At 42.3% G+C, this 23,943-nt stretch overlaps 1 pseudogene; it reads left to right on the top strand.

Annotated features, from left to right (window-relative positions):
- On the top strand, nt 1,465-2,379 carry Gm5248 (predicted gene 5248; annotated as a pseudogene).

Raw genomic sequence — 23,943 nt, 5'->3', positions numbered from 1 at the left:
ATTATGGTTGATGAATCAGTTTTCTTAGTTCTACTTCTTTTCTCCTTAAAGTCTCTCCAAATATGTCTAGAATGTTGGGAAGGCTCCCCTATGTTAACATCTTCAAGATCTGAGAATTACTTCAGTTGGAAAACATTGCTCTTTATGTCTTTAAACAAGCAAGAATTTGGTATGTGATACATTCGCTCAGTTACTAAATTCAGAGAGTAGTGTGTGATGAAACTCCAAAAACACTCTGTAATTCGTGTCAAGGCATCTTGGGCTGGGGCTGAGTTTGCAGACAACTTAAGATATTTATAAATGTTATTTGTCAGAAAACACTGCCCTCAGCAAGGTATAAAATGTTACCAGTGTTTCTAATTCTTAGAAGGACTGTCTCCGTCAGAGCTGAAATGCCATACTTGACATAGTACAAAGTGGTAACAGCTTGGAGTCTGAGGAAAACTAGGTACAATTATATCTAAGATTTTTCTTCTAATACTGGCCAAAAGAAGAGTGCCATGTAAGGATGAAAGCACCTCTCTCTCTCTCTCTCTCTCTCTCTCTCTCTCTCTCTCTCACACACACACACACACATACACACACACACACACACACACACACACCACATACTACTCACCCCAGAAAGAGACCCTACACCAAGCAAAAGTAGCAAGTCATGGTGGTGGGAGGCCTATGGCTGGAGCTCCTGATGGCCAAGGTATGGCAAGTATCATTGTTATCCTGAATGTTCTTCATAAAACAAATAGAATGAAAGGTCATAACACAAATGTAGCCATGCCACGGTCTTTGGGTGCCACCTTGAACCCATTTCTCCTATTTTTCCACATACCACTCTTTGAATCCTATCTGGTCTCTTCCCGGAATGTCTCTTGGATCTACTGTTCCTGTACAGGCCCACCACCATCATCATAATCCAGATCAGTCTCTTTCACCTGGATTACCAAACCCTCTGTAGGTTCCTCAAGTTTCTCCGCCTCTAGACTTGCTGCTTCCAGTCCTCTCTCCACTGTGTAGCTGGAAGTATCTTCCTAAAAGTTCCTATTTCAATATAACCAGGACATATTCAACAGTTCTACTTACTGTTCAGTGGTTCCCATAGCATTTAAATTAAAAACGAGTTTTCTTCACATGCTGTCAGACAGAAACCTTTCCAATCTTCTATCAACATCTAACTTCACCTTCTCAAAATAACTTAAGGGTGGGGAATAGGTACATAGGACTTCATTCCTTAGTGCTGAATTACAGGCTACTGATGGACTCTGTGAGAGGAGGAAGCAAACACTGTCTCCAGTTGTGTATCTGCTGAGGATTAGCTGGGAAGAGGGGACATTATACATGGGAGAAAAGCAGGTGAGAGAAAGTAGAGGTAAGGTCAATCAGAATGCATTGCACACAAGCATAAAATTGTCAAAATAACAAACTTAATTTTTAAAAGTGTTTTTTAAAAGTCTGTTACTTCAAATTGGGGTGCTGCTTTTAGTCGCGTGGCCTTTGGAAGCCCCCACTGCTGCCTCTTCCTGTCCTCTCCATGTCCTTCACTCAGTCCAAGTCTGGCATGGGTGTGATTACTTTTCCTCCTGAAGAAAGATTATTTCAAGTGGAATATGCCATTGAGGCTACCAAGCTTGGTTCTATGGCCATTGGCATCTAGACATCCGAGGGTATGTGTCTAGTTGTGGAGAAGAGAATCACCTCTCTGCTAATGGAGCCTAGCAGCATTGAGAAAATTGTGGAGATTGATGCTCATATAGGTTGTGCCATGAATGGGATAGTTGCTGATGCTAAAACTTTAACTGATAAAGCCAGAGTGGAGACACAGAACCCCGGGTTCACCTATAATGAGACAATGACAGTTGAGAGCATGACCCAGGCTGTGTCCAATCTGGCTTTGCAGTTTGGAGAAGAAGATGCAGATACAGGTGCCATGTCTCGTCCCTTTGGAGTCGCATTGTTGTTTGGAGGAGCTAATGAGAAAGGAACCCAACTGTTTCACATGGACCCATCTGGGACCTTTAGTACAGTATGATGCTCAAGCAATTGGCTCTGCTTCAGAGGGTGCCCAGAGCTCCTTGCAAGAAGTCTATGACTCTGAAGGAGGCCATCAAGTCTTCACTCATCATCATCCGCAAGCAAGTCGTGAAGGAGAAGCCGAACACAACTAGCATCATCTAGCTAGCCACAATGCAGTCTGCTCAGAGTTTCCATGTGTTCACAAAGGGAGTACTAGAGATGATCAAGGACATTTAAGGAGAAACCATCTTTGGACTTCTGTGGGACAGTTTTGGTTCTAATGGCCCTTAGACTTTATTTCCAGCTCTTATGTTGTGGAAAATATTCTGTACATGTGTTGATGATGTCTGTACATAACACCAATTCGGAAATAAAAAGACTTAAAAAATAAAAAAAAGAGACTGTGGCTTCTATAGTCCCCTTTCTCTCCCACCCACTCACCTGCCTGTCACACTAATCTCCTTTTAGATTAATGAATATGCCCTGCTGTCTGTCATCACAAGGTCACCCCTAAAGTAAACACTTCATTCCATTTTTTCCACTCATATGTTTTGGTTTTCCGTTGTATCGATCTCACAATGGAGGAAACTTCCTCAAATCCCTAACCCAGAGTTAAATGTTTTTTTTTTTCCTGTGTGTTTCCATGGTAACCCACACTTCCTATGTATGGCCACAACCAATTCACCCTCTGTTCTTCTGCTATAGGCTGTGTTCTGTAAAATTCCAGCTTATTTGAGCTGTAGACTTATATCTGCCTTCTATGACAGTCAAGGTCCTAAATAGCTATTGCACCGAGACAGAAATCTTTCCAATCTTGTATCAGCATCTAACCTTACTTTCTCAAAATAATTCCCTGCTTCTCATTATCTTTCCAAAGGTGAGTGTTTTCAATAGGAATATTAACATGGTCACTGTGAAATGTCCCCACCACAGCTAAAGGAGAGCAGGGAGGAAACACGTTTGCTCTACTCTCGTGCTTCTTCCCAGAGTTTCCCTGACAGACCGTACTCTAAGACTCCATGTTCAAGGCACACCTTAGATACTCTATAGACTATGAGCAGTTCTCCTGAAAACGAAGAATGGCTCTGACTTTAGGAACACCTTCCAAGCCATAGAAGACCCCAGAGTCTCAGAAGTAGACCTGAAGGCATAATCTGTAGGCTCACATAGTGCTCGAGATCAGGGAGCTCTTGATGGCACCCTGTCTACCTCTGAAGTCTTCTAGTCAGGGACATCAAGACACAAGAGATGTGTCTTACCTTAGGTCATAAACCTTTAAAATAAAGAAACTAAAAACAAGCTCAGAACTCACAACTTCTTTTTCTCTTTTCACTGTACCAAGACTTCACCTTAAGTAAAACATGCTGATATAAATATATTGCTCAAAAAACTACCAGAATCCCCAAGCTCCACACATCCGTGAGGAGTACGCTCCCTGGTCCAAGATACAGATTCCTGTTGTCCTTATGGCTAGAGAGTCCAGCTTTTCCTGACCTCAGCTTTGCAAGCAGGTTAATTCTTAAAAAAAAAACAAAACAAAAAAAAAAAACAAAAAACATTTTCTGATTGACAGAAACATTTTGCTGAAAGGGAATACAATTAGAGCACACCCTTGAAAGCAATTTAGGGCTGGTTCTAATAAATTAACCTTTCTGAACAAATTGACAGGTCACCTCAGGAAAATCACAAGTGAATCTGTCTTTTTAAAACTGAATCCTAGCAGACAGAATAGGGTGCCGCTTTCCACAAATATCTTCCTGTGCTTTGGTATCATATTGGCTTACTGTCAGTAAAAATAAAGCAGTTTATTTCTTAAATCTTCATCATCAATCACTTCATCCCTTGCTCTAGTGAATAGCATTTTTACTTCCAGATGTATTTGAGGAATCCAAATAGCTTGTATTACTTTTCTTAGAACTTTCGACTTTCTCTATAATTGACAAATAAGTGAATTCATTTTGACAGCAATGGATTAAACATTTCTAGAATGTGCTCACTTGCACATAGGACTTAGCACATAGTAGTACCTGATGAGCCAAATAATTCAGTTGTGCATATAAATGAGCCAGTACATCCGCCTACACATAAAGTAAGTAGTTTTCTCCAAAAATAACCAATATGGATATTCATCTAGGTGTTCGTTCATATATTATTGTATTTAGTATCGGATATCTTCTTAGGGTTTCTGTTTGCCAGTAACATATTAAGCATTTCTAGAATGTACTCGGATTTGTACTTAGAACTTAGCGCATAGTACCTGCTAACCCAAATAATTCACCATGATCTGAAGAGACACCATGACCACAGCAATTCTTATAAAGGAATACATTGAACTGGCACTGGTTCAGAGGTTTAGTCCAATATCATCATGGTGGGGAGCAAGGTGCCATGCAGGCAGACATGGTGCTGGAGAGTAGCTGAGAGTTCTACATCCCTAGCCTCAGGGAGCAGGAACAGAGGCACTGAGCCTTGTTTGAGTATCTGAAACTTCAAAGCACCTCCCTCCCCACATACACACTGACACGCCTCTTCCAACAAAGTCACATCTACTCCAACAAGTCCATAATTCCTAATATCGCCACTCCCTGTGACCAAGTGTTCAAATCAATAAGCCTATGGGGCCATTTTTATTTAAACCACCACAGGTATATACTCTATACTCCTGTGCTAATGGCAGAAATTGAAGGAAAGTCCCTATTCTCATAATGGAAAGGGAGAGTCAATAGTTACTGTCAGATGCAGTAGACTTCTTGTGTCACCATGGTGACACCTTTATTCCATACCAGTCCAGAGCAGCTGAAAGGAGCATCTCTTATTCTAGACTGAAGCATTGGTTCACAGTGTGCCAAAGATGCTACAGCAAGGTCTAGCCAGTGAAAGTAAAAATAAAAACAAAAATACCTATAACTTATATGTTTTTACATAGTTCTATTTCAACTTTTCTTTCTTCCTTCTCTTAGTTTCAACTACAAAATTCACCCTCTATTTCACTTGGCCTTGAATAAAAACTAACAGCTATCATTTATTATCCAGACAGACAGTGCACTGTGTTCCTGATAGGATTGTAAATTACGTCTTAATGGGAACTGGTAGGTCATGTCATTTTCTTCATGTCACACATAAGAAACAGAGCCGACAGAAGGCACTAAGACTTTGGACCCAGAAAGTGCACTGGATGGAAGCCGATGGTCCCACCATCGTTATTTCCAGGAACTAATACACAGTCATGTCTGTTATTGTGTCCCACTCCCTTCTTGCTCCCCCTAAAGCTTTTCTTTTTCATTCTAAAGAAGAAATACCAGGCATTCTGAAATGATAGTAGGTAGTAAAAGAGGAGAAGACTGTTAGAAACACCAAATAGTTACTTGCACAAGACCTGCAAGAGATGAAGTCAGGTAAAAATTCCAACCAAAAGATGTTTCAGTTATTAAGATGGTATGTACTACCTGATAAGTGGATGTTAGCCCCAAAATTCATAAAGCCCATGATACAACCCACAGACCATATGGCGCTTAGGAGGAAGGAAGACCAGGGTGTGGATGCTTAGGTCCTACAGTGAGTGGGGAACGGGATGATTGAGGCAGGTAGAGGAAGGGGGGACCTGGAAAGGAGAGAGGATGGGGAGGAAATAAGGAGGCAGTATCAGGTACTGAAGGGGACAGGAGAGCGGTACAGAGGGTCAGGAAATCAAATAAAAGTAAGTAGCAGGGGGTAATGAGGAACTGGGGATAGCCACTGGAGGGTCCCAGTCACCAGGGAAACGAGAGGCTCCCAGGACCCAATGGGGATAATTTTAGCAGAGAAGGAGAGATAGTACCTATAGAGACCACCTCCAATAGATAGGCATAGCCCCCGGTCAAAGGATGGGGCCACTCACCCATCTCAAAGTTTATAACCCAGAAATGTTCCTGTTCAAAGGAAGAAGAGAGACAAAAATGGAACAGAGGCTGAAGGAAAAGCCATACAGGGACTACCCCACCTGGGAATCCATCCTGTCTGCAGACACCAAACCCGACACTGTTGCCATTGCCAAGAGGCGCTTGCTGACAGAAACCTGGTGTGGCTGCTCCTTGGGAGTTTCAAGCAACAACTGATCAATGCAGGTGTGGATGCTTGAAGCTAACCATCGCACTGAGCTCAGAGACCCTAGCTGGGGAGTTGACGGAAGAACTGGAGAAGCTGGGGGATTGCAACCCCATAGGAAGAACAACATTAGCTGACCAAACCACGCAGTGCTCCCTGGGACTAGACCACCAACCAAGGAGTGTACAGGGAGGGATCAATAGCCCCAGTTACATAGGTAACAAAGGATGATCTTGTCTGACATCAATGGGAGGGGAGGCCCTTGGTCCTGTGGAGGTTTGATACCCCAGTGTAGAGGGATGCTGGAGGGGTGTGTAAGAAAGGGTGTGGCGGGGAGCACTCTCATAGAGGCAGAGAGGGATGGGAAGGAAGTTGTGGGACGAGGGTTTGTGGAGGGGTACCGGAGAAGTAGGATATCATTTGAGATGTAAATGAATGCAATGTTTAATAAAATAATAAATAAAAAACAAACATACTTTAAGGAAAAAAAGGAAAGAAAGCTTGCTGCTCTTGCAGAGGACATGAATGTGATTCCCAATACTTACGTTAGGCAGCTCACAACTGCCTATAACTCCAGCTCCACAGGATCTAACACCTCCTTCTGTCCTCCACGAGTACCTGTATGCATGTGTAGATACACATATACAGATAAAAACACACAAACATCTTTTCTGAAAAAAAAAAAAAAATCGAGGACGATTTAAAGCTCAGAGATCATTGCAAAAGAAGAGGCAGAGATGTTGTAAGAGCCAGAGGATTAGGGAGTTTGTTGTGAGATTGTGTCTCTTAGGAGTGCCAGAAGCGACACCAATAAGTCTTTCCGACATGAGTGCCTTAACATGAGCTGAACAATGACAACGAAAGCAGACATGCTAAAGGGGACAAGGAGGAACCCAGAATGCCTCAACTCTAATTGCCCACCAAAACAAACAACAACAACAACAAAAACTGCAAACAACTAAATAATGCTGAGAATGAGAGAAACAATCTTTCCCAGGGAAGAGCAAAGCAATTGGTTTATCCAATACCAAATGGTTGGCCATGAAATCATACATACAAATAGGATTTCAGACTCAGTCATATGAATAGGTATATTATAATTAATAGAAAGGAAGCAAAAATAATTAGAAGTATATGGGAAAGTTTGGAAGGTGAAAAGAGAAGAAGGCGATGGTATAATTGTATTAAAAGAAATTATTTTTTAATTCCAACATGGAAAAAGGTGAGACTCCTGATGTTCCACCCTTAGTTAAAGAGCTATTGGCAGTTAATGGATGTTAAGTCATGCTTCTTTGGCTGGTTAGACATTGGTTGCTCATCCCCCAGTGGATGCCCTCACACTCGTTTGTATATGGGAAGCTCTAATTGAACTCAGTATGTCATTTTTTTTTTTAAATTGTAAAGGATGGAAAGTTGGGATAAGATGTCCTAGAGATGTAGGGAAAGTTAGAAGAAGGAAGAAGAGGGTAAATATGGTCATGATACATTTTAAACATATATGAAATTTTCAAAGAGTACTGACACTATGATATGCTTGCAGACAGGAGCCAAGCATAGCTGCCCTCTAAGAGATCCAACAAACAGCTGAAAGAGTCAGATGCAGAGTCTAGCACATAACCAATGGATGGAAGCAGCCCCATGGGAAAACCAGGAGTCTCAACTGACCTGGACCCTCGAGATCTCTGAGACACCAACCAGGCCCCTGACACATATACAGCAGAGGACTTCCTGACCTGGCCTCAGTGATAGAAGATGCACCTAACCTTCCAGGGACTTGAGGCCCCAGGAAATGGGGAAGATGGGTGGTGGGGTAGGGTTGGCAGGGGTGAAAACATCCCCTTGGAGATGGGGTTGGGGGAGGAGGAATGGGATGGGGAGTGGTTGGGGCGGGGGCAAACAGGGAGGGAGATGAAGTCTAGACTGTAAAAAAAAAAAAAAAGCAAAGGATTGAAGAATAAAAATAACTAAATAGCCGGGCGTGGTGGCTCACGTCTTTAATCCCAGCACTCAGGAGGCAGAAGCAGGCGGATTTCTGAGTTCGGAGGCCAGCCTGGTCTACAAAGTGAGTTCCAGGACAGCCAGGGCTATACAGAGAAAAGCCGTCTCGAAACAAAACAAAACAAAACAAAACAAAACAAATAAATTTTTTTTTAAAAAGAGAAAAGAAAACTCATCTGACTAATATTTCAAAGAAACGGGGAGCTGAACACATTTAGTTTTAGATAAATATGCAAATGAAACACATAACAACCAGAAAAGAGATGTCAAAATATGCTCCTGACTCACCTGTACCCACTTGAGAGCTAAGTGCTGGCTCCAGACACTCTAGGATAAGCCAGGCATCTCAGCAATTACTGCACACGCATAGGTGGCATGAGTCATCCCAGCTCACAAATGATGAAGAGTCTCACATAATGCCTGCGTTTTTAAAGCCCTTAATCCTCTTTCAAGGGGGATTTCTTTTAAATCTTCACTCCAAGATAGAAGGATAGGTGCTGCATGACCCACGCTACAGGTGAAGGGACTCAGACCCATCAAAACATCACTCCATGTCCTGTGATAACCAAACAGTACAGCCTCAGTCTTAATCGGCGTCTCTACATAACCTCCTCATCAACCTTGATGTCTTTTATGTTCCAAAATGCACTGAGTCCTCCCTTCTCTGAGAAGCATTCCTCCCAAGGGGATTTTATCCCTCTCATCTATGTGCCCCCAAAACATTTTTCAGCTTAGTGTAAACCTCATCCACAGCCCTGTGTAGCGATTCTGCTTGGATAGACTTGTACCCAAAGACCTCAGTATATATAGCACAGGAATTCTCCAACTACAGCATGCAGACCAAAGCTGGCCCACTGTTTCTATTCAGGCCTTGAGCTGATAATAACTTGTGTATATTTAAAGAGATGTACAGGACAAAGAATAAGAAAAAGAATACATAACGGTGACTATATTTGGCCAATAAAACAGAAGCACCATACTTTTTGGCTCTTTCCAGAAAATGATTATTTAGGCTTGGATAGTAGGAACCCACTCTTAATGACTGCAAACTTACCTCTAGACACCTTATTATTAAACTTTAATCTGTCAACATATAGAAACAAAAGGATTTCTAAACATACCACATGCTTTTCATTCCTGTGTTTGGTGCTCATGATGGTCCCTTTTCATTTTGCCTCATACTATAGGCTGTGTGTGTGTGTGTGTGTGTGTGTGTGTGTGTATATGTGTGTATGTGTGTGTATGTGTATGTGTATGTATGTATGTGTGTGTGCACGTGTGTGTATGTGTGTGTATGTATGTGTGTGTATGTATGTGTATGTATGTGTGTGTATGCGTGTGTATGTGTGTGTATGTATGTGTGTGTATGTATGTGTGTGTCTGTGTGTGTGTCTGTGTGTTTGGTGTACGTGTGTGAAAGGTGAGGGATATATCCTGGTCCCACCTTCTTAGGTTTTGTTGCTACTTAGCTCATTTTGCTCTTCTTTGTTATTCAGATGAATATTATATGGAAAGAAATTTAATGATGTCACAAGTACCATTAAAGAAAATATTGCTTTAAAAAATGAGAGAGAAAACTAGGGAGATAGCCCAGGCAGTAAAGAGTCTGCGGCACATGCCTGAGGAACCGAGTCTGGATCCCAGCACCCTTGTAAAAGCTGAGTAGCTTAGAGCATGCGTGCAATCACAGGGTTGGGGTTAAAGGGTGGATATAAATCTCCAGAGCTCACTGGTCAGCCAATCCAACTAATGGGCATGCTCTCAGCTCACTAAGAGACCCTGTCTCAAAACATAATCCGGAGAACAACAGAGAAAGACACACGCTACCTATCTCTGGCCTCTACATGCATATGCACACACATGAACATGGACCCACATGTGCACAAATACAAACAAATGCTCATAACACACTATATACACACAGGAACACAAAATACATTCTTTTTTAAAAAATTGATAAATCTTATTAAGATGTAGAACTTTTCCAATGTCACAGAAGTTCCCCTCATTCTCTTTCAATTGTTCCCATCTATTGGAAGCTAACAAACAGCACTTCTGCATTTCTGTTACCAACAGATCGCCTTTGCCTCTCAGGAGAGTCACATACATTGACTCACATATTACTAAGGGTTACCGGTTGGCTTTTTCTTTCACTCAATATACTATCTTCAAAGGCCATTTAGCATCCTTCTGGAGTAGCCCATATCAATTTGCATGAGCCAAACACTACATTTTGAGGAACTTTCAAAGCTGTTCTAAAAAAAAAAAATAGCTAGGTAAAAGACACAGTCAATAGTCAATTGGCAACCTACAGATTGAGAAAAAATATCTTCACTAATCCCACATGTGATAGAGAGCTAATATCCAAAGCATATGAAGAACTCAAGAAGCTACCTCCAAAAAAAAAAAAAAACCAAACAACCCAATCAAAAAAATGGGCTATAGAGCTAAACAGAGAATTCACACCAGAGGAATCTCAAATGGCTAAAAAGCACTTAAAGAAATGGTCAAAGTGTTAGTCATCAAGGAAATGCAAATCCAAATGACCCTGAGATTCCACCTCACACAAGTCAGAATGGCTAAGATAAAAAAACTCAAGTGACAGCAGATGCTGACAAGGATGTGGAGAAAGAGGAACACTCCTCCATTGCTGGTGGGATTGCAAGCTGGCAAAACCACTCTGGAAATCAATCTGGAGGTTCCTCAGAAAATTGAAAATAGATCTACCTGAAGATCCAGCTATACCACTCTTGGGCATATACCCAAAAATGCCCTACCATACCACAGGGGCACATGATCCACTACGTTCATAGAAACCTTATCTGTGATAGTCATAAGGTGGGAGGGGGAGAAGAAACAGTCATGGGAGGCAGAGGGAGGAAGGGAGCTGGGTGGGAGAAGGTAGGGGGGGACGAGAAACATGATCAGGTATGGGTGGAAGGAGACAGGAGAGAAGCACTAAGGGCCAGTTGAATGAATGGAAATATGCAACCTCGAGGGGTGGGAGGTCAGTGGACCCTCTAGAAAGTATCAGAAACCTGGGAAGTGAGAAACTCTCAGGTCTCAGAGGGAGGGAGCTAAGTTGAAATGCCCAACAGTGGGGAGAGGGACCTTATAGAGTTCACTTCCAGTAGAAGACAGGGCATCATGTGGAGGGATGGGGTTGCTATCCCGCAGTCAAAAACTCTGACCCAGAATTGTTCCTGTCTAAAATAACTGCAGGTACAAAAATGGAGATGAGACTGAGAGAAAGGAGGTCCCCAAGGTGACCAGCTTAACTTGAGATCCATCTCAAGGGGAGGTTCCAAGGCCTGACACTATTATTGATACTATGGCATGCTTACAGACAGGATCCTAGTATGGCTGTCCTCTGAGAGGCCCAACAAGCAGGTGACGGAGACAGACTCAGATACTTATACCCAACCATTGGGCTAAAGTCAGGGACCACTGTGGTTGAATTAGAGAAAGGCTGGAAGAAGCTGAGGAGGAGGAGGGTGACCCCATAGGAAGACCAGCAGTCTCAATTAACTCAGACCCCTGAGATGTCTCAGACACTGAGCCACCAACAGAGGCAGTATATGCCAGCTGGTCCAAGGCCTCTGACACATACAGCAGAGGACTGCCTGGTCTGGTCTCAGTGGGAGAAGAAGCACCTAACCCTCGAGAGACTTGAGTGGGGAGGCCTGGTGGGGTTTGGGGAGGAGGCAGACATCCTCCTGGAGACAGGCAGAGGGAGAATGGGATGAGGAACTGTGGGAGAGGGTATCGGGAGTGGGCAATGGCTAGACTGTAAAATAGTGTAAAAATAGAAAGAAACCATAGTTTTAAAGGTAGCTCTTCTTTTGCAAATATCTTTAGGTTCCCAGTTTTGGTTTTTTATGGAAATTCTGTGTTTGTGAATGTGGGTGTATCTCTCTGTGTCTATGGGAATTCGGTGTTTGTGGATGTGGGTGTCTCTCTGTGTCTATATATTTCTCTTGAGCTTTTTCTTTGGCTCCTTTTCTTCTGGTTGGTTGGCTGGTTGTTTGTTTGGTTGGTTGGTACTATTCTGTTTTGTTTTCATTTTATCTAATTTTGTTTTATTATTTTTTTTAGATGCCTGTTTGTATACTAGTATCAGAGAGAGAAAGACAGGATGTGGGATTTGGGTGGGTGGGAAACTGGAGAGGACCTGGGAGGAGTTGAGGGATAGGAAACCATAGTCTAAATATATTGTATGAAAAGAATCTTCAATTTTAAAAGTACAAGACAGCTACTCTTTAAATTCAAGTTACATGGACTTACAACAAAATAAATTATATTCAAAACATAATACTCAGTATAAATAATTTCTGAATTATTTTTCTGAATCTCATGATTAATTTCTTTGTGTGTGTGTGTGTATATATATATATATATATATATATATATATATATATATATATCCTCCTCTTCCTAATCCCATGCCTGTTGGTAACTTGAGGTGGACCATGGTGGAAGCACTTATGCAAGAGAAATCAGTAAATACTACAGAACAGAAGTCATTTGTATCCATGGCTACAGAGGCTGCAATTAAATATTCGCCGCTAGATATATCTGTACCACTGCACATTCCAGTAGCTCATTTATTTTTATTGCTGACTATTATGTGGCTATTGTATGTAACAACTTTCCTTCACTATGACAAAAGACCTGAAAAATTCAATTTACAAGGAAGAAATATTTATTTTTGTCTCACATCATAGCCAGAATGCAACAAGATGAAAGGAGCCAGGGTCCCACATCCCCTTGACGATCAGACCTCACATATTAAAGGTTCCTTCTCCCTGTAGCCACACCCTGGGCCTTTAGGTGACCTTCCAAGTCCAAGTCATATCATGATTAAAATGGTTAATTTAAAGCTGGGAGACTGGTGAGCCAGGAATGTGCTTGTTGTATAAGCACGAGTCTAATCCCCAGTGCACACATTACAAAGGCTGGGGAGTGACATGTGCCTGTAGTCCAGTACTGGGGAAGCAGAGATGGGCAGGGGCTTGGAAGCCAACCAGTCCAGTCTAATTGATGAGCTGCAGGTTCAATAATAGACCCTTTCTCAAAACAAAGTGGAGAGTAAGTTTTAAAAAGACATCCAGCATAGGCCTCTGGACTCTACACATAAGTGTATCAACATGCATGGACACCTTCATACACACACACATACACACACACACACACAAACACACACACACTCCAGTTAAGTTATATATATTATGGTCAGTTTACTATCTTTATGCCAAAACAAGTATCTGTTGCTTTGTCATAGTTAAAATAGAGCCTGGTATTTCCTGACCTGTTTTGACTCAAGAATTTTCCCTTCCAAATTCCACTAACAAAATCTCTTATTGCTCTTCATATTCCACTGTACTATTATGCTACATACATACATACATATATATGTATGTATGTGTATATACATATACATATACGTATATGTATACGTATACGTATACAATGTATATATTAGCTTGGTGTAAGATATAGATAGGATATATTTCATAAGTGTAGTTAAGGATTTTTAAGATAAATTGGATAACTGCGTCCCACTTAAACTATGGCTCTCCAACTTCCAGTATTAATGTAATTGTCTTACTTATATGGAAACTTTTTGAGCCTCCTGACAAAAATTATAAGATGAAATTGGAAGCTGGCAGTAGCTACAGGACATTCACATTTCCTATGGACATGCTGTCCATAGTAGAACTTCCCTTAGGTAGCAGTGAGTGAGGGGCCAGGCTTTGCTTTGGCTTTCTGCTGCTGAGAGGACAAAAAAAGAAAAAAGAAAATGAGCATTTTGGTTTGTTTCATTAATTTATTCTCTCTTACTATGTAAGCTCTATTATACAGATGTAGGAATCATGGCCATTCCCTCTTTTTAGGATCTCCTAAAGAGTGTGGATAATGAATTCACTGTCTTTAGTCCTGGTATCACACAATAATCAAAATACTAAACACACACAACAAACAAGAACATTAAAAGCTGCAAGGAAAAACCAGGCAATATATAAAGGCAGACCCACTAGAATTATACCTGACTTTTCAGAAGAAACTCTAAAAGCCAGAAGGGCCTGTATAGATGTCATGCAAGCTCTAGCAGACCATGAGTGCCAGCCCAGATTACTATGCCCAACAAAACTTTTAATCACCACAGTTCCTTTATAAATAAATTAGTGATATATCATACTAGTGACTTAACATCAGAACATCAGAAAGCTTTAGAACATAATAATCAAACACATAAGAAGAGTAGACAGCAGGAAATAATCAAACTGAGGGCTGAAATCAATAAAATAGAAACAAGAGAACGATATAAAGAATCGATGAAGCAAAGAGTTGTTGGTTCTTTGAGGAAATCAACATGATAAACAAACCCTTATCCAACTTAACTAAAAGGCAGAGAGAATATTCAAATTAACCAAATCAGGGGAAATGGAATAGATTTTTTTGAGTGAACTGGGGGCAGGAGAGATGGGGAACAGGAGAGATCAGATGGGAAGTAAGGGAAGGGAGAAAATATTTGGAAAAGCAATTGGAATTGGAGGGCACTTCAGGGGCCAGGTAGAAACTCAGTGCAAAAACTCCTGGTAATGGGGGACTTGGGGCTCGAACTGACCATCTCTTAAAATCAGGCAAGGCCTCAAGTAAAGGGACTGGGACACCAACCCAGCCACAAAACCTTCAACCTCCAAATCAGCCTGCCAGCAGTGTGCTTTTTCCCACAGCCAAACATTATACAGAGCTCAGGGACTCCTACGGAGGAAAGGATGGAAGGAAGGAAGGAAGGAAGGAAGGAAGGAAGGAAGGAAGGAAGGAAGGAAGGAAGGAAGGAAGGATCAGAGGAACCAGAGGGTCAGGGACATGCCATGGCCCACAGAATCAACTGACTGAGACTCATGGGAACTTGCAGAGATCAGGGAACTTGTAGGTATGTGACCTAGATCCTCTGCATATATGTTATATCTGAATAGCTTGGTGTTCTTGCAAAAATCCTAACCACTTAATTCTAAGTGGTTTACCTACTCCCTGTTCCTCGGTTTCCATAGACAAAAAACAGGTTATAATGTACAACTTCACATATCACAGGCTTTATTTTTCCATTACTTAATTTTTCTTTTATTGACTATAGACTCTTTTGTCACATAATATATCCTAATTACAGTTTCTCCTCCCTCGTCTCCCAGTTCCTTACCACTTCTGCTCCTATCCAAATCTACCCTCATTCTGTCTCTCAGAAAAGAACAGGCTCCTAAGACAATAATAAAATATAGCCAAACAAAATATAATCAAATAAAACAAAAATAACACATCAAAGATGAACAGGACAAACCAACAGAAGAAGAGCCCAAGAAAAGGCATATGAATCAGAGACTCATTCATTTGGACACTCAGAAATACCATAAAAACACTAAACTGGAATCCATAATGTATCCACAGAGGACCTGGTGCATACTCTTTCAGGCCCAGTGTTTGCTACCTCAGTCTCTATGAGTTCATATGAGGCTGATCATGTCAATTTAGATGGTCTTGGATCCTTGATGTCCTCCATCCCCTCTGGATCTTACACTCTTCTCACCTCCTCTTCCATGAGGTTCCCTGAACCTGAACAGAGGAGTTTGATGGAGACATCCCATGTAGGACTGAATGTTCCAAGGTGTTTCTCCACCCACCTCAGCGCCCCCCCCCCCGTGTGTGTGTGTGTGTGTGAGAGAGAGAGAAAGAGAGAAAGAGAGAGATCTGGCTGTGGGTCTCTTTATTTGTTCCTATCTGCTGCATTAGAAGCCTCTCTGATGATGGCTGAGCAAGGCACTCATCTATTACCATAGGAGAATATCATTAGGAAACTTTTTTTTTTATTACAAATTTTGGTTTATACTGTTTTGTATAGAACAGTAGTATTTCATTTTACCCTAGGTCCCTGAGCTATTCAGTCTCTGGTTCTTAGTTACACAAGCAGTACCAGGTATGGTTTGCATCTTGTAGAATAGACCTTGTCAAATCAGATATTGGTGGATTAGACCCAAAAGCTTTGTGCCACCATTGCTCTTCCATATCTTGCAGCCAGGGCACCACTGTAGATCAACAGGCTTGTGGCTGATATGGTGTTTATGTTTTTCTTTGGGTCACATGTAGAGTACCTTCCTGTACCAAAGATGCTAGAATGTAGGGTTGAAGACTCTATGCAGGCACCATCGCAACTTCCCCATGGTCAGTGAGCTGTGTAAGTGTTGTCTTTTAAACTGCCATTGCTCTTGGTTGCCAATCAGAACTAGCTGGGCAGAAGTGGTGTGTTACTGAACACACCACTTGCTTCAGTTACAAGACATAGAGAAATTCAAATGGAACAGACCTGGAGGTTTCCTCCCTGCTGTCTTGTTTTTATAGTGCCAGAAGGTGCTGGGCAAACTGCTAGTGCAGAAAAATCATCAGGAGTCTCACTCAGCTTTAGACTCTGAAAGTTACCATTCTGATCATCCAGGTAAGATGTGCCCACTAGGGCAATGTTGACATGATTATCATGGGGGCAACCCAACCACTTTCTGGTTGGATCTGAGACCCACTGCACTGTATGAAAACCATGCCTGGCACTGTAAACTTAATCAAACACCTATGACTAAAGAGATTAAAGACCCTAAAGGGGTCTCTACTACTTATGTGTTGTTAAATGGACATATTATAAACTACCTTCTAACTGACTATGCATATATAGCCACATATATCCATATATCTCCATATAGCTATACATATATATGTGTGTATATATGTGCATATATACACATGTATATATGTGTACACATGTGTACATGAATCCATATATGCGTGTATATACACATATACATATAATCAGTGCTGCTCTAAGTATTGGTCAGAGAAGTTTGTTTCTTTTGGCAGTGGGCAGAGGTAAATGTAGAAACTTCTAGGTGGTCAAAGTGATAAAAATATAAGTGGCTGTTGAATGTTCAGTCCTAAATAGCACATTAACATCACTCTGCAAGTCTCAGGGGAATGGCACCCGGGAAGGTGCAGAAAAATTCTAAGAGTCTAAGACGATGAGGTGTGTTATAAAGTGCTTTCTTCTGGACATGATGTTGCTATTGCAGTCCTAAATTCACAGACTTTTGAGGAAGTTTACAGTACGAGGCATGATTTCCATACAGTGGAATTGGTCTCAGATCTAACAAGACAGTGGTTAGGTTACCCTTGTCATAATCATGTCACCACTGTTCCAGTGGGCACATCTTCCCTGGAAGGTCTGAAAGACACTGATACTCCAGAGTTCAGAGTCCATAGCTGAGTAAGACTTCTGATGATTTTTCTCCACTAGTGATCTGTCTTGCACCTGTGATCACCTGCACAAGACTGGATATATTGATAATCCATCATGAATGGGGAAGAGGCTCATGAGGCCCCACCCTTCCCTGATGAGCTATTAGGGAGTTCATGGTTATCTGGGTAGAGGGAGTCATTGCTCAGTGTTATGGTCATTGATCAGTTGCCCTTGCTCATGTAAATATCTCCCTCATGCATGCTCATGCAGGCAACACTAGTTAGATGAAGTGGGTCATGAGAAAAACATAAAAATAAGAGGGGGGGACTTGTCAGAAAGAATTAGGTGATAAGGTGGGAGTGGAAGAGAGACATGAAAGGTGTTGGGGGACTAGAGAAATGGCTCCATGGTTAAGAGTATTGGCTGGTCTTCCAGAGATCCCAAGTTCAATACTCAGCACCCACATTGTAGCTCACAACTGCCTGTAACTCCAGTTTCAGGACATCCAGTGTCCTCTTCTGGCCTCCAATGTAACTAGGCATGCATGTGGTGCACAGATATATATGCAGACAAAACATCCATACACATGAATTAAATGGTTTCACTGAAAAGAGATGCTACTGGAAGTAAATATGATTAAAGCTATATTAAATTGTGAAGGAATAATTGTTAAAAGACTAATATATGAAAGAAGCCAGAATTGTTCCAGTCTAAAAGAACTGCAGGGACAAAAATGGAGAAGAAACTGAAGGAAAGGTGGTTCAATGACCAGTCTAACTTGAGATCTGTCTCATAGAGGGGCACCAAGGCCTGACACTATTACTGATCCTATGCGTGTTTATGGCATGGCTATCCTCTAAGAGACCCTACCAGCATTTGACTGAGACAGACACAGATCAATCATTAGACTGAAGTTGGGGACCCCTATGCTTGAATTAGGGGAAGGATTGAAGAAGCTGAAGAGGAGAGCAGCCCCATAGGAGGACCAGCAGTCTAAACTAACCCAGACCCCAGGAAGCTTCCAGAGACTGAACCACCAACCAGGAGCAAACACAGCCAGTCTGAGGCCCCTGGCACACATATAGCAGAGGTCTGCCTGATGTAGCCTCAGTGGAAGAAGATTCACTTGATCCTTGAGAAACTTGAGGCCCCAGGGAAGGGGGAGGTCTGGTGGAGGAGGAGCACCCTCTCAGACTCAGGGGGAGGAGGAATGGGAGGAGCAACTGTGGGAGAGGGGATGTGGGAAATGACTGGAATATAAATAAATGAAATAGTTAAAATAGAAAAATGTAGAAAGAAAGAAAGAGAGAGAGAGAGGGAGGGAGAGAGGGAGAGAGGAAGAAAGAAAGGAAGGAAGAGAGAGAGAGAATAGAAGGAAGGAAAGAAGGAAGGAAGGAAGGAAGGAAGGAAGGAAGGAAGGAAGGAAGGAAGGAAGGAAGGAAGGAAGGAAAAAAGAAGAAGCTTGGCAGAAGAGTGGAAACCCTTCCTCCTCCTGGGGCTACATGTAATTGGACAGACCATGTACAGAAAATCCCAACTCAACTCCTAGGGTAGAAGAAGATAGGTGCAGTGTAAGTGTCCTAGAAAGAGGCAGAAGCTGGGGTGGAGGGATGCTCAAAGCTTCTGAGTGTCAGCCATGTCCCAGCTCCCTAGTATAGCTCCTGAACTCCCCATCCTCTGGATTATGGTTGTCCCCAGGCTCCATCCCTCTGTAACAGCCAGCATGTTGATAACACCTTCACTCTCCTCAACAGCAGCACTTCATTTTTACATCTTTACCAAAGGTCTCTCCCAGGTGTCCACAGAGGGTCATTTGGTGATATCCTAATGATACGTTCAAAGTGAACCTACCTTCATCTGCGTATTACAACTCTGAACTCCCTCAACAAGCTGCCTCCTACACCTTAAATGCCCTCCCTCTGTTAAATAAACGGAGGAATAACACAAGGTTTGTGAGGATGGCCAACACAATAGTGATGGCAGAGTCAATGGAGACACCTACACTGCATATACAGGTGTGAAGTCAGAGCCATTGGGGACACCTATACTGCATATATTGATGAAGATCCAAAAATATCCACCTACGATCCATATGCCCTAAGGGGAAGAGAAACACAGGACTGGGTTGGGAGAGGGGACTTAGCTCTAAGGCAAGTGTGTTCTCAATGCTGTTTTAGAAATGAGAAAACTGAGTCATTTCAAAAGCTAAGAAGGCATCACCAAAGCCCCCCTGGGAGCCAAGACTTGTCTATGGCCTTTGACTCCAGAGCTCAGGCTCTTAGATCTCTCACAATCCTCTCCTTCTGGTGTTGTGGGGTTTTTTGTTTTGTTGTTGTAATGGTGGTGGTGGTGGTTGTGGCGTTGTCGTCATTGTTGTTGTTGCTTTCTCTTTCTACTTTCAAGGTATGTTTGTTCTGCTCAGGATTGCTAAGATGGGAAAGGGGTGAACAGGGAATGCTCCTGTTCTTCCTGATTCTGGAAAGCTCCTAGCAAACAGGCCTGAGATGGATGGCAGAGGAGAAGAAGGGTCACAATGACTGCTATCTCCTTGGAACTCTTTGGAACATCATCTGAGTTCAAAGAACCAGGAAGGAGACTGAAGTGAGTGTAGTTCTGGTCCAGAAGCACTTTGTATCCTAATCACTAAGTTCTTCTAGGAGTAGAGAAGTTAGGGCCGAGCCCAAACTACCATGTTACTACAAATGAGACTTTCGGCCAATTGATTGTAAGTTCATGATGGGAATTCACAAAAGGTTATGATTCCCTGAACAGGTTCCAACCCCAAAGAGTTATTGTGTAATTCAAGTTTATTACCCTCATCTATGTAAAGCAAAGTGTTTGTTGATAAATTTTTCTACATCACAACAAGCCTCAAAAGTTCTCTCCATTGGCTTTTTGATACATTACACGTTTCCAATGAGCTCAAATAATGGTAGGCTTTCAATAAATGTGACAGGCTTTCAATAAACATTTTATAACTGTCACTGTTATAAAATGCTCCCCATCCTCCATCATGCTGGCCTGAAAAAGAAATCAAGGTCACCATAAGAGAAGCAGGAGACAAAAGACAGACCCTATTTCTCTGGCACCATTTCCTACCCACAGAAATGATCCAGCCCTGGCCTGCCTCCCTCCCACTTGCAAGTACTTTTTGGAAGTCAGTGAAGTGAACACAGGATTTCTCCTGCTCCAAGCACATCTGGAGAGCATGTCCCTGTCACTGATTCATGATGTCTGCTGCCTTGGACCTTGGATAGACCACTCTGCTCCTCAGTAAAACAGGGATGGAGACTTTAAATTTACCCTCTGCGTGTAGTTGAATTCATATGTAAGAGAAGCCTCAGCCTGCACTGCCTGGCACCTTACACAAATTTCTAGGAATGGAGAAAGCAGAGCCTCTCCTTCCTTAGCACTCTGAGCATTTTCCTGGGACTAAACATATGTCTTCCCATTTCCTTTTTCCATATTTAAATTATTTCCATGGATTCTTCTGTAGGTGGATTCTCCAATGTATACCACCTGGTAAATTGGTATAATAAATATGCTGTCTTAGTTTGGGTTTTATTGCTGCGATGAAACACCATGACCACAGCAACTCTTATAAAGAAAAGCATTTAATTGGAGGATGGCTTTCAGGGATTTAGTCCATTAGCATCATGGTTGGAAGCATAGCAGTGTGCAGGCAGACATGATGCTGGAGGAGCTGAGAGTTCTACATTTTTATCTGAAGGCAGTGGATGGAGACTGTGTGTCACACTGTGTATAGCCTAAGCATTGGAGACCTTAAAGTCCACCCCCACAGAGGCACACTTCCTCCAATCAGGCCACATCCCCTGATGGTGCCACTTCCTATGGGCCTAGGATTCAAACTCATGAGTCTATGGGGACCATACGTATTCAAATCACCACATATGCCTTCAGTAAGAAGTCTTTCTCCCTTCTCTGAATGAAAATTCACTTTCACTTGCCGGCAGAAGCAAGTTTCTGAGAACCTGAGATGTCTGTAAAGACCTGAGAGCTAGAGAAAGGCTATTTGACTGGGAAGAGAAGTAAGTCGGGGGCGGCGTGGGGGGACACAGTGGAGCCCATGTAGAATGAGAGAATAGGAACAGGTGGTGAGGTTTAAACAGAGATGGGGGTGGGGACAGAGTTTACTAAAACCATTTATGGAAAAGACACGCAAACTTACTACTTTATAAGCAAATTTAATTTTTTTAAATGAGGGTTAAAATAGAAATACTCTGTGTGGATAAATAATGCTGCTCCCAGAAACCGAAGGTCATTACGAAAAGTCCAGTGTCAAGTATGAAGTACTTCCTGTGGGGTGATAACTCCAAGAAATGCTGCCATACAGCCAGGATATTGACCTCAAGAGTGCAGCATCACTGCCCACCCAGGTTCATAAGCCACCTGAATTCCCTCCAGAGACCCCTATGTGCTGATCCCATGCATCTCTATTCCTGCCCCTTAGCTGTGATGATATACCGTCTGTCTAAGCACAGGAGGGTTCATTTCAGCTCACAGTTCAAGGTTATAGTCTATAATGGCAGAGACGTTACTGAAGGGGAAGTTATTCACATCACATCCACAGTCAAGTAGCAGTGAACAAGGAGTGTTGTGCTCACCTCTTTCTCCCCATTTGGTATAGGACCTGTTCCATGCAAATGGTGCCACCCACATTTGAGCTGCGTCTTCCCACTTCACCTAACCCAATTAGGAAGATTTCTCATAGAGCATGCACACAAGACAACCTAATCAAGACAGACCCTCATTGAAACTCCCTTCTCAAGTAATCCCAGATTCTTCTGTGAAATTGACAAAAAACAAAACAAACAACTAGCCATCACTCCATGATGTGAAAAGGCATGGAGGCAGGATTTCCCCCAGCTTTCCCTTGGAAAATTCTGTCTTGAGGAGGCTGTTATTGTCTTAGAAATACAATCGCTGTCAGATCTCTTTTTCCCCTTCTCCCTGTTGGTCTGGCACAGGGCAGTAATGTCAACCCATATATTGCTGCTCAGTCAAGCTCTCTCCTCTCTCTCTCTCTCTCTCTCTCTCTCTCTCTCTCACACACACACACACACACACACACACACACACACACACACACACACACAACACATATCATCATCATCTCCTTATCCAACCAAAATAAATTGGTTTCAAATTGGGCCCATGGACTTTCGCTAGAACAAATCCACAGCACAGGAAGTGGTGCCTGGGTAGTTTATGTTACACAGTCACACACACCCTTAACAAAAACTCCCTTCTTATTTGCCAACAAGAGTTCCATGCTCAGCCAATACTGCTCGGAATGACCACTAAGCCATGGAAAAGCATATTTCCAATGTAATTGTAATGACCTTGTTTGTTAGTACTTTTGTTTCAATCAACAGAATTCCTGTAATAACTGCACAATAAAATAAACAGGCACCTTATGAAAGATGGAGGCTGGGTGACACCCAAGTACTTTGGAAGGTCTAGAGGCTGGGATGCAGTGGACCTAACACTCATACCCAATCTCTCTCTCTGTGCAGCTCTAACAAATTCAACTATACTTTTGCTCTAACAAATGCCCTGCTTTCTTGCTCTCTCCTTCTTTTCCATGAATGGTTTCTATATTGCATTACATAGCACAGACTGGCTTCTTCTGATTTACCAGTACGTATGGCAAAAAAAAAAAAAAAAAAAAAAAAAAAAACTAGTCCAAGCTCCCAAGTTAAAGGTTAAAGTACAGCTACGGCCCAGCTGGTGGAAGCTCCCTCCCCTGGAATGTTTGGAAGGATGCTTAAGATGTTGGGAAGGAAGGGTGGGGGTGGAAGAGAGAGTCATTTCCACTGTGAGTCAAAAGAACAAATGCACCACATGTGGTAGTTAATCTTGAATGCCAACTTGACAAAATCGTCAAGGAAATGAGCCAATGAACCTGTTGGTCAGGGATTTTCTAGATGAAGTTAACAGAGGTGGCATTATAAAGCTAAGTGGCCCAGTTTCATATGTTAGGGTCCCAGGTTGAATAAAAAGAAGAGAGGCTGGGGTCAACAGCAGCATCCATTGCTTTCTGCATCCTGACTATGGATGGATTGCAAACAGCTGCCACATACATCTGGTACCCTACCTTCCACACCATGGTATACTCTATTCCCACATGTTGAACCAAAACAAGCTCTTCCCCTCCCTAGGTTGCTTTCATCAAGTATTTTATCACAGAAACAAGACAAGCAACCAATACATAACCTATGTCTATTACACCTGAGAAATTGTTCAACAGACAAAAGACTTGCTCAGTTAATCACACACATGTTATGAATTTCATTACTGTTGATCTAAATCCCAGCCTCGGGTTAGAGTGTAATTAGAAATCTGTAAATGAGACAAAAATACATTTTCTCCTCTTCGAACTAAACACCCAGACAAAGGCAACTCAGAAGAAAGGAAGGAAGGAAGGAAGGAAGGAAGGAAGGAAGGAAGGAAGGAAGGAAAGGAGGGAGGGAGGGAGGGAGGGAGGAAGGAAGGGAGAAAGGGAGGGAGGGAGGAAGGAAGGAAGGGAGGAAGGAAGGAAGGAAGGA

The sequence above is a fragment of the Mus musculus genome, chromosome 19, assembly GCF_000001635.26.
Source record: "Mus musculus strain C57BL/6J chromosome 19, GRCm38.p6 C57BL/6J".
Classification (NCBI taxonomy): Eukaryota; Metazoa; Chordata; class Mammalia; order Rodentia; family Muridae; genus Mus; species Mus musculus.
Note: the sequence above shows the minus strand (reverse complement) of the source record. Positions and strands in the feature narration are given on the sequence as shown.